This window comes from Triturus cristatus, chromosome 1_1 (assembly GCF_964204655.1).
Source record: "Triturus cristatus chromosome 1_1, aTriCri1.1, whole genome shotgun sequence".
NCBI lineage: Eukaryota > Metazoa > Chordata > Amphibia > Caudata > Salamandridae > Triturus > Triturus cristatus.
This window is the reverse complement of record NC_140579.1, coordinates 367,289,590-367,302,494: the sequence shown is the minus strand read 5'-3', so window position 1 is coordinate 367,302,494 and position 12,905 is coordinate 367,289,590. Positions and strand designations below refer to the sequence as shown.

The 12,905-nt window shown below is 43.4% G+C and overlaps 1 long non-coding RNA gene across 1 annotated transcript in view; it reads right to left on the bottom strand.

Annotated features, from left to right (window-relative positions):
* Positions 1-12,323, bottom strand: part of LOC146870229 (uncharacterized) — a 44,229-nt gene extending 31,906 nt beyond the window's left edge. The window contains exon 1 of the long non-coding RNA XR_014970060.1: positions 12,245-12,323. This is a non-coding gene — a long non-coding RNA (uncharacterized LOC146870229). The remainder of the gene's footprint in view (positions 1-12,244) is intronic.
* Positions 12,324-12,905: the final 582 nt, after the last annotated feature.

The window sequence follows — 12,905 nt, the reverse complement described above, 5'->3', positions numbered from 1 at the left end:
ATAGGGACGTTCTCGTGTTTATTCATGTCTCTTGCTGGGATGTACAGAGCGATTTCCGAAACTCTAAGGTAAGCGATCTTTGTTTATGTACATTTCTTGTTTGCTAATGTGTTTTTTGGGTGTTTGTTTTTGAGGTCTACTTGATCAGGTAAGCCATCTGGTTTTTCTTTCTCATCTAATGTTTTTTGTGTTTGTTTTTTAGGTCTACCCCGGCCCGCGTCGTCTCCGTGCAGCATAACGCAAGGAGTGTTTTGGCCGGAATGTATGATGCTGGTTGCGGGTTTTAGGTAAGCCATCTTGTCTATGTTTCTCATCTAATGCATTTTTCTGTTTGTTTTACAGGTCTACCCCGGCTGTGCGGCAGAGCGTGTGCGGCAGAGCGTGTGCACTAGAGCGTGTGTGGGAGAGCGTGTGCGGGAGAGCGTGTGCGGCAGAGCGTGTGCGGCAGAGAGTGTGCGGCAGAGAGTGTGCGGCAGAGAGTGTGCGGCAGAGAGTGTGCGGCAGAGAGTGTGCAGCTGAGAGTGTGCAGCAGAGAGTTTTGTAGAGAGAGTGTGGTAAAGAGTGTGCGCTAAAGAGTGTGTGAGAAAGAGTGTGTTGAAGAGCGTGTGTAGTACAGGGTGCATAACAAAGAATGTATAGCAGAGTGTTTATGAAAGAGTAGTACAGTGTGTTTAATAGAGTAATACAGTGTAATAGTAGTGTGAACAAAGAGAAATAACAAGTTAGAAAAGTGCAGAGAAATGTTGGCAGTGCCTCACGTAAGTAACCCCATGGGAGTATGAATTTTGCTTTTCGCTTCCATACTCACTTTTTCATCATCAGCTATTGCCAACTTATAACAGGAAAGTGTAAAAAAGAAAGGAATAAAGAGAGAAGAGAGTGAAGAATAGATGGTGTAGTATATATGATGTAATAAAGAGAATAGTAGGAGCAGTGTATGTAGTATAGAGTAAGTAGTAAAGCATAGTAGTGAGGGTAATAAAGTGAGTAGAGATGTTACTTGAGTAGTAAGATTTGACTAGGGTGCATGTAGTAGGGGGTGTGCATTTAAGTATGTAGTAGTGTGTGTTGTAGAGTGTGTGTTGTAGTGTGTGTTGTAGAGTGCACGTGACAGAGGGCGCATGACAGAGCACGCGTGACGTGCACGCGTGACAGAGCGCGCGTGACAGAGCATGTGTGACTCTGGCACACACACTCTGGCACACACACTCTGGCACACACACTCTGGCACACACACTCTGGCAAACACACTCTGGCAAACACTCAGTGTGTGTGTTGTAGAGAGGGGATGGCAGAGAGTGTGTGGTAGAAAGTGTGTGTGTGAGAGACTGTATATTAAAGTCTGTGGTAGAGAGTGTGTCGCAGAGAATGTGTAGTAGAGAGGTTGATGGTAGAGAGTGTGGTAGAGAGAGTGTGATAGAGAGTATGGTAGAAAGTGTGTGTGGTAGAGAGTGTGTGTTATAGAGTATGTCTAATGGCTTTGTCTAATGTTTATATGTATTTAGTATAAAAATTACTATTAACAATACGAATCTATAGCTTATGTATTAGCCCTTTTGTTAAATTACTGTCATTGCTTAATGTTGTTTTGGTTTCTGCAAATCTTTTCTGATTGTGTAGTAGTGTGTCAAGGTAAGTTAGCCTGTTGTATTAGGGTGTCACACAGCTACATTAAGAAACAGTGTGATATTTGGTTTTTCTGTGTTATGCAATTTTTTGGTTGATTGAAATTGCTTTATGTTACATTCTCACTGCAGCTTGTTTAAGGTAAGTCCAATAGGTATTGTTGTGTATTTATTTTATAGTCATTAATTAATTCTTAGTATAATCTGTTTGTGTTTTATTCTATATTTTGTCCAGTTCATAGTGTGCTTTTTTGTAATATTAATTGAGTTTAATTAGATATATAGATAATGTTTTGGGGTAATGCCAATAGACGTTTTTTGACGAAAGTGCTGTTATTTGTACTTTGTGTGAAGTTCCTCATTTGACTATGACAGTGCAGGCATGTTTTTCATTGAATTTGGGGGTGTCCGTCTGTTCTGCTGGTCTCCAGAATGAACGGTAGGGCGTGCCGCAGCTACATTATGGTAAGTGCAATCTTTAGCTAATGTTTATATGTATTTATTAAAAAAAGTACTGTTAACATTATGAATCTATTGTTTATGGATTTGCCCTTTTGCTAACTTACTGTCATTGCTAAATATGCTTTTGTTACTTCTAATGTTTTCTGATTGCATGTGGCAGAGAGCGTGTGACAGTGAGTGTGTATTAAAGTGTGTGGCAGAGAGTGTATTGCAGAGTGTGTAGTAGAGAGTGTAGGATAGAAACTGTGGCAGAGAGAGTGTGTGGCAGAGAGAGTGTGTGGCAGAGAGAGTGTGTGGCAGAGAGTGTGTGGCAGAGAGTGTTTGTCAAGTAATAAAGTGTATTACTGGTGTGAACATAAAGATATACAAAGGTAAAAGTTGTGAAAAAAGTTGACAGTGCCTCACGTAAGTAACACCATTGGAGTTTGCAGATTGGTTCTCACCTGCATGTTCACTTTCTCATCAGCTATTGTCAACTTATAGCTGGAAAGTGCAAAAAAGTAAGGAAAAAAAAAGAAAGAGGAGAGCATACACAGTGTGTAGTATATATGAAGTAGTAGAGAGAGTAGTAAGAGTAATGTATGTAGTATAGAGTAAGTAGTAAAGCATAGTAGGGTAATAAAGTGAGTAGAGATGTAAGTGTTGATTAGGGTGCATGTAGTAGAGGGTGTGCATTTAAATATGTGTAGTAGTGAGTGTGTGCTATAGAGTATGTAAAAAGAGTGTGTGTTGTAGAGTGTGTGTTGTAGAGTGCGTGTTGTAGAGTGTGTGTTGTAGAGAGTGTGTTGTAGAGTGCGTGTTGTAGAGAGTGTTGTATATCATGCATTGTAAAGAGTGTGTGTTATAGTGAGTGTGGTAGAGAGTGTGTGATAGAAAGTGTATAGTGAGAGTGTGTAATAAAGTGTCTTGAAGAGTGTGTGTAGTAGAGGGTGCATAATAGAGAATGTATAGCAGAATGTTTATTAAAGAGTAACAAAGTTTGTTTAGTAGAGTAATACAATGCAATAGGAGTGTGAACAAAGAGATGTAGCAAGTTATGAAACTGCTGAAAAATGTTGCCAATGCCTCACGTAAGTAACACCATATGAGTATGCATTTTGCATTTCACTTGCATACTCACTTTTTCATCATCAGCTATTTTCAACTTATAACAGGAAAGAGTAAAAAAGTAAGTATAAAAGAGAGAGGAAATTAAGAATAGACAGTGTGCAGTATATATGAATTAGTAAAGAGAGTAGTAGGAGCAGTGTATGTAGTATAGAGTAAGTAGTAAAGCATAGTAGTGAGTGTAATAAAGTGATTAGACAAGTTCTTTGAGTTGTAAGTGTTGACTAGGGTGAATGTAGTAGATTGTCTGTAAACTAGTAGGGGGTGTGCATCTGAATGTGTGTAGCAGAGTGTGTGTGTTTTAGAGTGTGTGTTATAGAGTATGTAAAAAAAGAGTGTGTGTTAAAGAGTGTTGTAGAGAGTGATTATTTTTGAATGTGTAGTTAAATGTGTGTAATAGAGTGTAGTTTAAGAAGTGTGTAATATAGAGTGAGTATTAGTAAAGAGTAAATATTAGTAATGTGTGTCATATAGAGTGAGTAGTAGTAAAGAGTAAATATTAGTAATGTGTGTAATAAAGAGGGAGTAGTAGTAAGTATTAGACAATGTAATAGTGAGTGTGTGCTAGAGAGTATAGTAGAGAGGGTGTTAGAGAGGGTGTGGCAGACAGCATGTGGCAGAGAGCGTGTGGCAGAGAGCGTGTGGCAGAGAGCGTGTGGTAGGAGGGGTGTGTGTTAAGAGTATGTGGTAGAATTTGTTTTGGGGTGTTTCTTTTTCAGGTCTACCCTGGCCTGTGTCTCCGTGCAGCGTCATGCAAGGAGTATTTTTGCTGGTATGTATGCTGCTGTTTTCGTGTCCCGGGTAAGCCATCTTGTCTATGTTTCTCATCTAATGCATTTTTCTGTTTCTTTTACAGGTCTACCTCAGCCCGTGGCTAGAGAGTTTGTATTAAAGTGTGTATGTTAGCTTGTGCTGTGTATAGTACATCATTTTATGATGAGGTTGGCTGCAAAAACTTCCCAAACAATTGCTTGTTTACTTTCTTTGCAACACTGGCTTATCTAGTTTAATCCTGTTTTCATTAATGTTATTTATCTCTATTTTTTAACATACTCCACAGACACACTTACACACACACACACTGATTCGCTTGATGAGCAATTTGAGCGCTCCATTGAAACGTTCCCCTTAATCCAGTTCTGGAAATGCAATAATGCATTAGTTGACTGTGCAGAGCCATCCATAGAGTGCATTTCTTGGTATGTATGCTCCTCTTTGTGGGTCTCAGGTAAGCCATTTTGTCTTACTTGCTCATCGAATGCATTTTTGTGTTTCTTTGTCAGGTCTACCCTGGCCCGTGTAATTTCCGTGCAGCGTCATGCATGGAGTGCTTCTCACAGTATGTATGCTGTTTGCGGGTCTCAAGTAAGCCATCTTGTCTTTCTTGCTCATCTAATGGATTTTTATGTTTATTTTCCTGGTGTACCCCAGCTTGTGTTGTCTCTGTGTAGCAGCATACATGGAGTGTGTGTCAGAGAGAGTGTGTCAGAGAGCGTGTGTCAGAGAGCGTGTGTCAGAGAGCATGTGTCAGAGAGCGTGTAGCAGAGAGTGTGTGGCAAAGAGTATGTGGCAGACAGTATTTGTAGAGTAATAAAGTGTATTACTGGTGTGAACATAGAGATATACAAAGTAAAAAGTTGTGAAAAAAGTTGACAGTGCCTCACGTAAGTAACACCATTGGAGTTTGCAGCTTGGTTCTCACCTGCATGCTCACTTTCTCATCATCAGCTATTGTCAACTTATAGCTTGAAAGTGTAAAAAAGTAAGAAAAAACAAGAGGAGAGTGAAGAATAGACAGTGTGTAGTATATATGAAGTAGTAGAGAGAGTAGTCGGAGCACTGTATGTAGTATAGAGCAAGTAGTAAAGCATAGAAGTGAGGCTAATAAAGTTAATAGAGATGTAAATGTTCGTTATGGTGCATGTAGTAGGGGGTGTGCATGTAAATGTGTGTAGTAGAGAGTGTGTGTTATATAGTATGTAAAAAGAATATGTGGTAAAGAGCGTGTGTCAGAGAGTGTGTGGCAGAGAGCATGTGGCAGAGAGCGTGTGTTAGAGAGTAGGTCTGTCTTTGTGGAATGTTTATATGTATTTAGTTTAAAAATTACTGTTAATATTATACAGCTATTGTTTATGCATTTGCCATTTTCTTAAATTAGATGGCGGGTTAAAGATCATAAATTTGGTTTTCAAAGTGTTAATTTCCAACCCGTGATCCAAACAAAATAGCTCAAACCCATCCAGTACCCTCTGTAGGCCAAAGGGGGATTTAGAAAGCAGTAGGGTATCGTCAGCGAACCCAACTGCGATCTAGCTTAGGGGCATCACTGTTTATAACCTTGTCTAGGTACGTGAAGGCTCCATTAACGTAGAGACAGAAAAGGGTAGGGGCCAGGACACAACCTTGCCTGACTCCCTACTCTACAGCAAATCTTCAGGTAAGTGTTCCAAACTTCCCGTACCTGACTTGTGCAAAATTCCCCTTGTGTAGGCGAATTATGATATTCAGCAGGGGGGCAGGGACACCCAATTTAGCTAAGACAGTCCATAATTTTGATCTAGGAACCAGATCAAAGGCCGCCCGGAGGTCGACAAACACAGTATAGAGTGATCCCGCCTCAGCATGGACACACTTCCAGTGTAAAAGCATAAGCCGAAAAATTTGATCTATCGTAGAGACCTTTTTCCTAAACCCAGCCTGGTAGGAACTAAGGACGGAACACTCCTCCATCCAGTCTTGAAGTCAAAATTTTTTTGAGAAACGTCTATAAGACTAATCGGCCTGTAATTACCGGGAAGTAAAGGGGAACCTTTTTTGTGAATTGGAACTATCTCTGCTCCAGACCAAGTGGTGGGAATTGCCATACCTTTTAGGATGGCATTGAATAATGCCGTTAAATAGGGAGCCCATATTAACGGCTCATTTTTAAAAAGGTCACCAGGAAGCTTATCTAGACCAGGGGCTTTCCCAGTAGGGAGAGTATTCAAAATATCTACAACTTCTTGGGCCCCAAACTCGTCTAGCCACTGGAATGCAGCGGGCTCCTCCGAGTTAGCCTCTACGCTCGAGCCATCAGGAGGAAAACTGGTATCACAGCCGTAGAGAGCTGAGAAATAAACCTCCCAAACACTAGCGGCTATATTAGGGACAACTGCTGGGATGGGAGCGGACGAACCCGTGTTGACAATTTGCCAGAATGTTCTCGAGTCATTATTTTTAAGTGCCTGTGTTAATTTATCCCAATTGTCAGCATCCCACTCTGCTTTAGCTTGGGCAATTAATGTTTTATATTCCCAGCGTTTCTGTTTTATTAGTATTTTATTGTTGGTGGATTTGAGTGCACTCAAGAGTTGTTTTTTCGCTTGCCTACATGATGCGTTGTACCACTTTGGTAAAGTGGAGCTCTTTCTTTCCATAGGGGTTATAGGATTGGCCAGTATAGTGTTTAGCTCTAGGTTCAATTCCTCAAATTTTTTGTATGTACCCTTAGTGGGAGATTCGAGCAGTAGGAGCCCTACTGCTTCCAGTGACGGAATTATCTTAAAATACAGATCTTGAATTGCACCTGGCAGATTAACCATTTTTTCCCACCTCACCCTTCTTCTATTGGTAGATAAAAGAATGCCTGTATCAGAGCTCATCAGGTCATTTTCACTATACTGGGTTGTGCAGACCCCCTTAAGGGAAAACCATAGGAGTAATGGATTATGGTCACTATCAGCTCTCGGGAGGACCTTAAAATCAAGTACCTTGTCCCAGGAGTGGGTCTCCACAAATATATAATCCAACAGGGACTCATGGCAGGTTTTATTAAAAGTACATTTGGCGGGGGCATCAGATTTAAAGCGTCCATTGCAAGCCCTGATTGAAAATTGCAAGGTTAAGGCCGTGATCTGGACTACCAGCGGGGTCCAAGCCCTTGGAGGATTGCCCAGAGGTGGAGGGATTTTCCAGTAATCGTCCTCATCCTGGATATCGGCATCTATTATACCAGGAAGAGGCTCAAAATGGCAGTTGAAATCACCTCCTATTAACAAAGTGGGACACCGGGGGAGGGTGTTAAGAAAGGACAAAAGCTGAGCAATAGTTGTCGACTCCGCAGTCGGATTCACTGGTCTCGAATATACATTAACCAGGGTAAGGCAAACGTCATTCGGCCAAGCCAAGATCACACACTGAATATCTGGGGAGTCTGCATTCACCTCGGTCGCTTTGCAGCCGAGGTGAGTACGAACCCAGATAGTCAATCCCCCTGAAGGTCTGCCCCGACCCTGCCACTGGGCTGGGATTGAAAAGGAAGCAAAACCACTACGAAAATGTGGAACCCTTGCCCACATTTCTTGGAAAAGGCAGATGTCCATGGAGTCTATAAAGTTGCCCCAGTCATGGCACCCTAGTTTGTTAGCCAAGCCAGCTATATTCCAAGATAGTATTTTCAGTTGTACGGGAGACGGTGATGAATCTTGAATATCCATTAGGGCGTCCCCTGGGATTGTGTGGTCAATAATACATGGGCCAGTCATATTTTCCCCGTTATGAGAGGCTGGGGGGGGGAATCACATGGAAGAAGTTATTTGTCAAGATTTTAGATGCCTCTGCCGGTGGCGACTTATTAGTCGCTCTGGGAATTAGATGCGGGTTGGTACTTGGGGGCGTTGATGGTATGATTTTGACTAATCCCAATCCAGATGCACCTTGGGTTAATGACTTAGTGTGGTTTGCTTTAATAAGAATTGCTTCGTCATAGTCCCCTAGCGGATCAATCTGCGGATCAGTAATATTTAGTCAGTCATTCTCACTTAGGCACCTAAACCGATTAAAGTCCCTAAGGTACGATGAATAACCCCGAGAGTCATAGCTAGTTGTTTGCCCAACTGGAAAGCCTCTGCGTCCCACCCGTGTCCAGCCTAGTTCGTGTTCTTGTTCCTGGACCCTAGTAGAAGGGGGGTAGAAAAGAGTTAGTGGGAGTGTCCTAATAGAGGATTCTGGCCCCCTATGGGGGGAGTTAAGAATGAAAGAAACACACCCATATCCCTCATATTTACAATGACACAATCCCCGTTAAGACCCTACTTAGTTGGACCCACCCATTGAACCCTTCGGACCATAAGAATTTCACCCATATATTTTGGGGAAAGTGGTCTATGTTTTGAAAGCCAACTTACCAATTTAATCTTAAGTGATGCGAAGGATTCATTTGTTCCCTCTGTAAGTTTAGGAACTCCCCCCAGGACAACAACCAGAGACGCCGCCTCCGGGGGGAGGTTTAAGATTTGAAGTTCTCCCAAGGTGGAGGCGAATATGGTAGTATCCTGGTGCTGTTCTTTCTCTACCCTGATTGCTAAATTATTAATTACCCCAGGAAGAGAAGGGAGGGCAGAACTACTGGTGGAAGAAGTAGGAACCTGATGGTGGAGTGGAGGAAGTTCAGGGACTTGTATGGATGATAAAGAGATAGAAGTGCTTTGTTTCTCATTTGGAGCAGTAATTACCCGCCCCCTTCCTTCTGATGGTAGAGTAGGGACGGGATCAAAGTGCAACTCAAGAACCCTTTCCAAATTTGCAAGTCTTGCTTGTAAGTGGTCCATTTTGGTACAGAGGGGATTAAGTAAGGATTTTAGAAGGGCCTCGAGATCTTGGTTTTGGGGATCAGTCATTGTACCCATGTTACCAGTGATAATTGTATGGGGATGTTGCACAGGAGGTGCCTGATCAGAATTAATAATCAATGTAGATTCAGGCTCATTTACAGCGGCTGAAGTCGTAATCGGGTTTGCGCTAGTCCCACAAAGAGGGACTGAGTGGGCAGGAGGAACAGGTACCTTGAGGATCTTCTTCCTCTTTGGCGGTGGACCCCTTTTCCTCTTCGAGACTGCCCCCTCCCTAGCACCTCTGGGGCGCTTATGACCTGCATTAGAGAGTTGAATTGGGGCGGGAGTGGGGCTAGAGCCTTTACTGAAAGATGCCGAAGCGGTGTTATCAGGGAGAGACTCGTTAGCTAAGAGGGAGTTGGCCTCAGAGATGACGATAGAGGAAACATGCTTGCGGGGCCTGAGTTCGTTGTCAGGCGTTCTTGCATTAGCGATGTGACCCAGGGACGACCTTTTAACATTTTCAATGCCTGCTGAGAGTCGTTTCTCCAGAACAGTTATCTCGTTGGATATTAGGGAGTTAGCTCTAATTAAAAAAGAGTCTAGCGTACCAGAGATAGATGCACTAGACGAAAGACATTTACTGCGAGTTTCCCTGGCTGCCATTCTAACAATAAACCACAATACAGATGAGTGATGTGTGCTAATGAAAGGGAACACAAACAAGTCAAGTCCATACAGCAGATTAACGAGGGATGGCCCGGTCCGGTCTTGACCGGTCTGTAACGGGCTAGAACGGGCCCTCCCTTGGCCCGGGCTTCGCCCCAGACTGCGCCCCGCTCGTGTCCCGCTTACGCGTGAGTTGGGCAACAATTATAGTATCCTGGGGGAGGGATCGGGAAGAGGCACCAGCTGCGATGGATGTTCGAGGAGGCGCAAGTCTCGCTGGTCCTCGCAGTCCCGGGAGTTGATTTAGAAGTAAAAACACCAGTCTCGCTCTGTCTCCCCACAACGCAATCCTCCGGGTGGTTCAAAGCACTGGGCACAAATCAGCACAAAGTTCAGCCTCCGAGCGCCTCCCGCGAAGCGGGGGCCGCGAGGCGTTATATAGCGTGGGAGGGAAGGGCCAGGAAGAGGCACCAGCTGCGATGGATGTTCGAGGAGGCGCAAGGCCCGCTGGTCCTCGCAGTCCCGGGAGTTGATTTAAAAGTAAAAACACCAGTCTCGCTCTGTCTCCCCACAACGCAATCCTCCGGGTAGTTCAAAGCACTGGGCACAAATCAGCACAAAGTTCAGCCTCCGAGCGGCTCCCGCGAAGCGGGGGCCGCGAGGCGTTATGTAGCGTGGGAGGGAAGGGCCGGGAAGAGGCACCAGCTGCGATGGATGTTCGAGGAGGCGCAAGGCCCGCTGGTCCTCGCAGTCCCGGGAGTTGATTTAGAAGTAAAAACACCAGTCTCGCTCTGTCTCCCCACAACGCAATCCTCCGGGTAGTTCAAAGCACTGGGCACAAATCAACACAAAGTTCAGCCTCCTAGCGGCTCCCGCGAAGCGGGGGCCGCGAGGCGTTATGTAGCGTGGGAGGGAAGGGCCGGGAAGAGGCACCAGCTGCGATGGATGTTCGAGGAGGCGCAAGGCCCACTGGTCCTCGCAGTCCCGGGAGTTGATTTAGAAGTAAAAACACCAGTCTCGCTCTGTCTCCCCACAACGCAATCCTCCGGGTAGTTCAAAGCACTGGGCACAAATCAGCACAAAGTTCAGCCTCCGAGCGGCACCCCTCATTTGACTACGGCAGGGCGGGGCATGTTTAGTATTGAATCTAGGAGTGGTTTCCAGAATGAACAATGACGTGACGCAGCTATATTATAGTAAGTGCAATATTTGCCTAATGTTTATATGTATTTAGTGTAAAAATTACTGTTAACATTATGAATCTATTGTTTATGTATTTGGCCTTTTGTGAATTGACTGTCATTGCTTAACGTTGCATTTGTTTCTTTGAATGTTTTCAAATTGTGTGTGGCAGACAGCGTGTGGCAGACAGCGGGGGGGGCAGACAGTGGGGGGGCAGACAGTGGGGGGGCAGACAGCGGGGGGGCAGACAGCACGTGGCAGACAGCGCGTGGCAGACAGCGTGTGGCAGAGAGAGTGTGGTAGAGAGAGTGTGGTATTAGGAGTGTTTATTAAGAGTATGTGGTAGAAATTGTGTTAGAGTGTGTTTGTTAGAGAGTGCGCATTAGGAAGTGTGTACTAAGAAGTGTGTAATATAGAGTTAGTAGTAGTTAATAGTAAATATTAGTAATGTGTGCAATAGAGAGCAAGTAGTAGTGAGTAGTATACATTGTAATAGAGAGTGTATTGTACAGAGAATGTGGTAAAAAGAGTGTAGAAGAGTGTGTGTGGTAGAGAGAGTGTAAAAGAGTGTGTGTGGCAGAGAGTGTGTGGCAGAGAGTGTTTGTAGAGTAATAAAGTGTATTACTGGTGTGAACATAGAGATATACAAAGTAAAAAGTTGTGAAAAAAGTTGACAGTGCCTCACATAAGTAACACCATTGGAGTTTGCAGCTTGGTTCTCACCTGCATGCTCACTTTCTCATCATCAGCTATTGTCAACTTATAGCTTGAAAGTGTAAAAAAGTAATGAAAAACAAGAGGAGAGTGAAGAATAGACAGTGTGTAGTATATATGAAGTAGTAGAGAGAGTAGAAGGAGCAGGTTATGTACTGTAGAGCAAGTAGTAATGCATAGTAGTGAGGGTAATAAAGTTAGTAGAGATGTCAGTATTGACTATGGTGCATGTAGAGGGGGTGTGCATTTAAATGTGTGCAGTAGAGAGTGTGTGTTATAGAGTATGTAAAAAGAAAGTGTGGTAAAGCGTGTGACAGAGAGCGTGTGACAGAGAGCGTGTGACAGAGTGTGTGTGACAGTGTGTCACATGCACTCTGGCATACGCACTCTGGCACACGCACTCTGTCACACGCACTCTGTCACACGCACTCTCACACACGGAGTGTGTGTGTTGTAGAGAGTGGATGGCAGAGAGTGTGTGGTAGAGAGTGTGTGTGTGGTAGAGAGTGTGTGTGTGAGAGACTGTATTAAAGTTTGTGGTAGAGAGTGTGTTGCAGAGTGTGTAATAGATAGGTTGAGGGTAGAGAGAGTGTGGCAGAGAGTGTGTGGTAGAGAGTGTGTGGTAGAGAGTGTGTGGTAGAGAGTGTTTAGTAAAGAGTGTGCGTAGTAAAGAGTGTGAGTAGTAAAGAGTGTGTGCAAAAGAGTATGTGGTAGAGAGTATATAGCAGAATTGTGTGGTATAGTGTATAAGACAGTGCATGTAGTCCAGTAAGTATAGTAGAGAGTGTTTTGCTTAGTGTATATCAGAGAGTAATAGAGTGTGTCTTGTAGAGTAAGATGTGGTAACATAAAAAAGAACGTTTTTGGTGCATTGTAATATGCTAAATAACTTACCGTGTCCTAGTAACGAAAGTAGACCAACTATACAGATGTATAGTAGATGGTGCTGCTTTAAGAAATGGTTGGACTGCTGTGTTTTCCTGCGAAAGCAAATGACAGCGCAAAGAAAAGATAGTTAGTCCAAGCCTTATGTCGAAAAAAACAATACATTTATTATGTAGGTAGCTCGTAAAATGCAGCGCGCTACTGAATTTGTCTAAATTGATTACATAGTTCCCTTAGCTCTAATTATCCATATTCTGTTTCTGAGAACCCCCTACCCTGGGCCTTCTTCGCCTCGCCTTTCAGCGTAACCGCAACTCCCTCCACAGGCTGTGGTACATTGTGCAAAGAAAAGTTTCTTAAGGAGGCTCGATAAGGAGCCCCCATATGTAATATGCTAAAAAGTGCAATGTTAAAGTAAATGCAGCCAAAAATGTACAATTTGCGCGTTTAACTTTCGAGACTTGAAGCATGTGTTTATACTTTTAAAATGTATTGTGCTGTAAAGTGTGATTGAAAAAAGCAACGTCTCTCAAAAATAATTTTATTAGAACAGCTAAATAGCGAGACTAAAAGCTTCAAATCTAATGTTTGTAAAGCGCACAATCAGAAAATATACAATTTATTTCGAAGCGTGTATCTAGTTTCCTAAGCGCACAATAGCATTTTATTA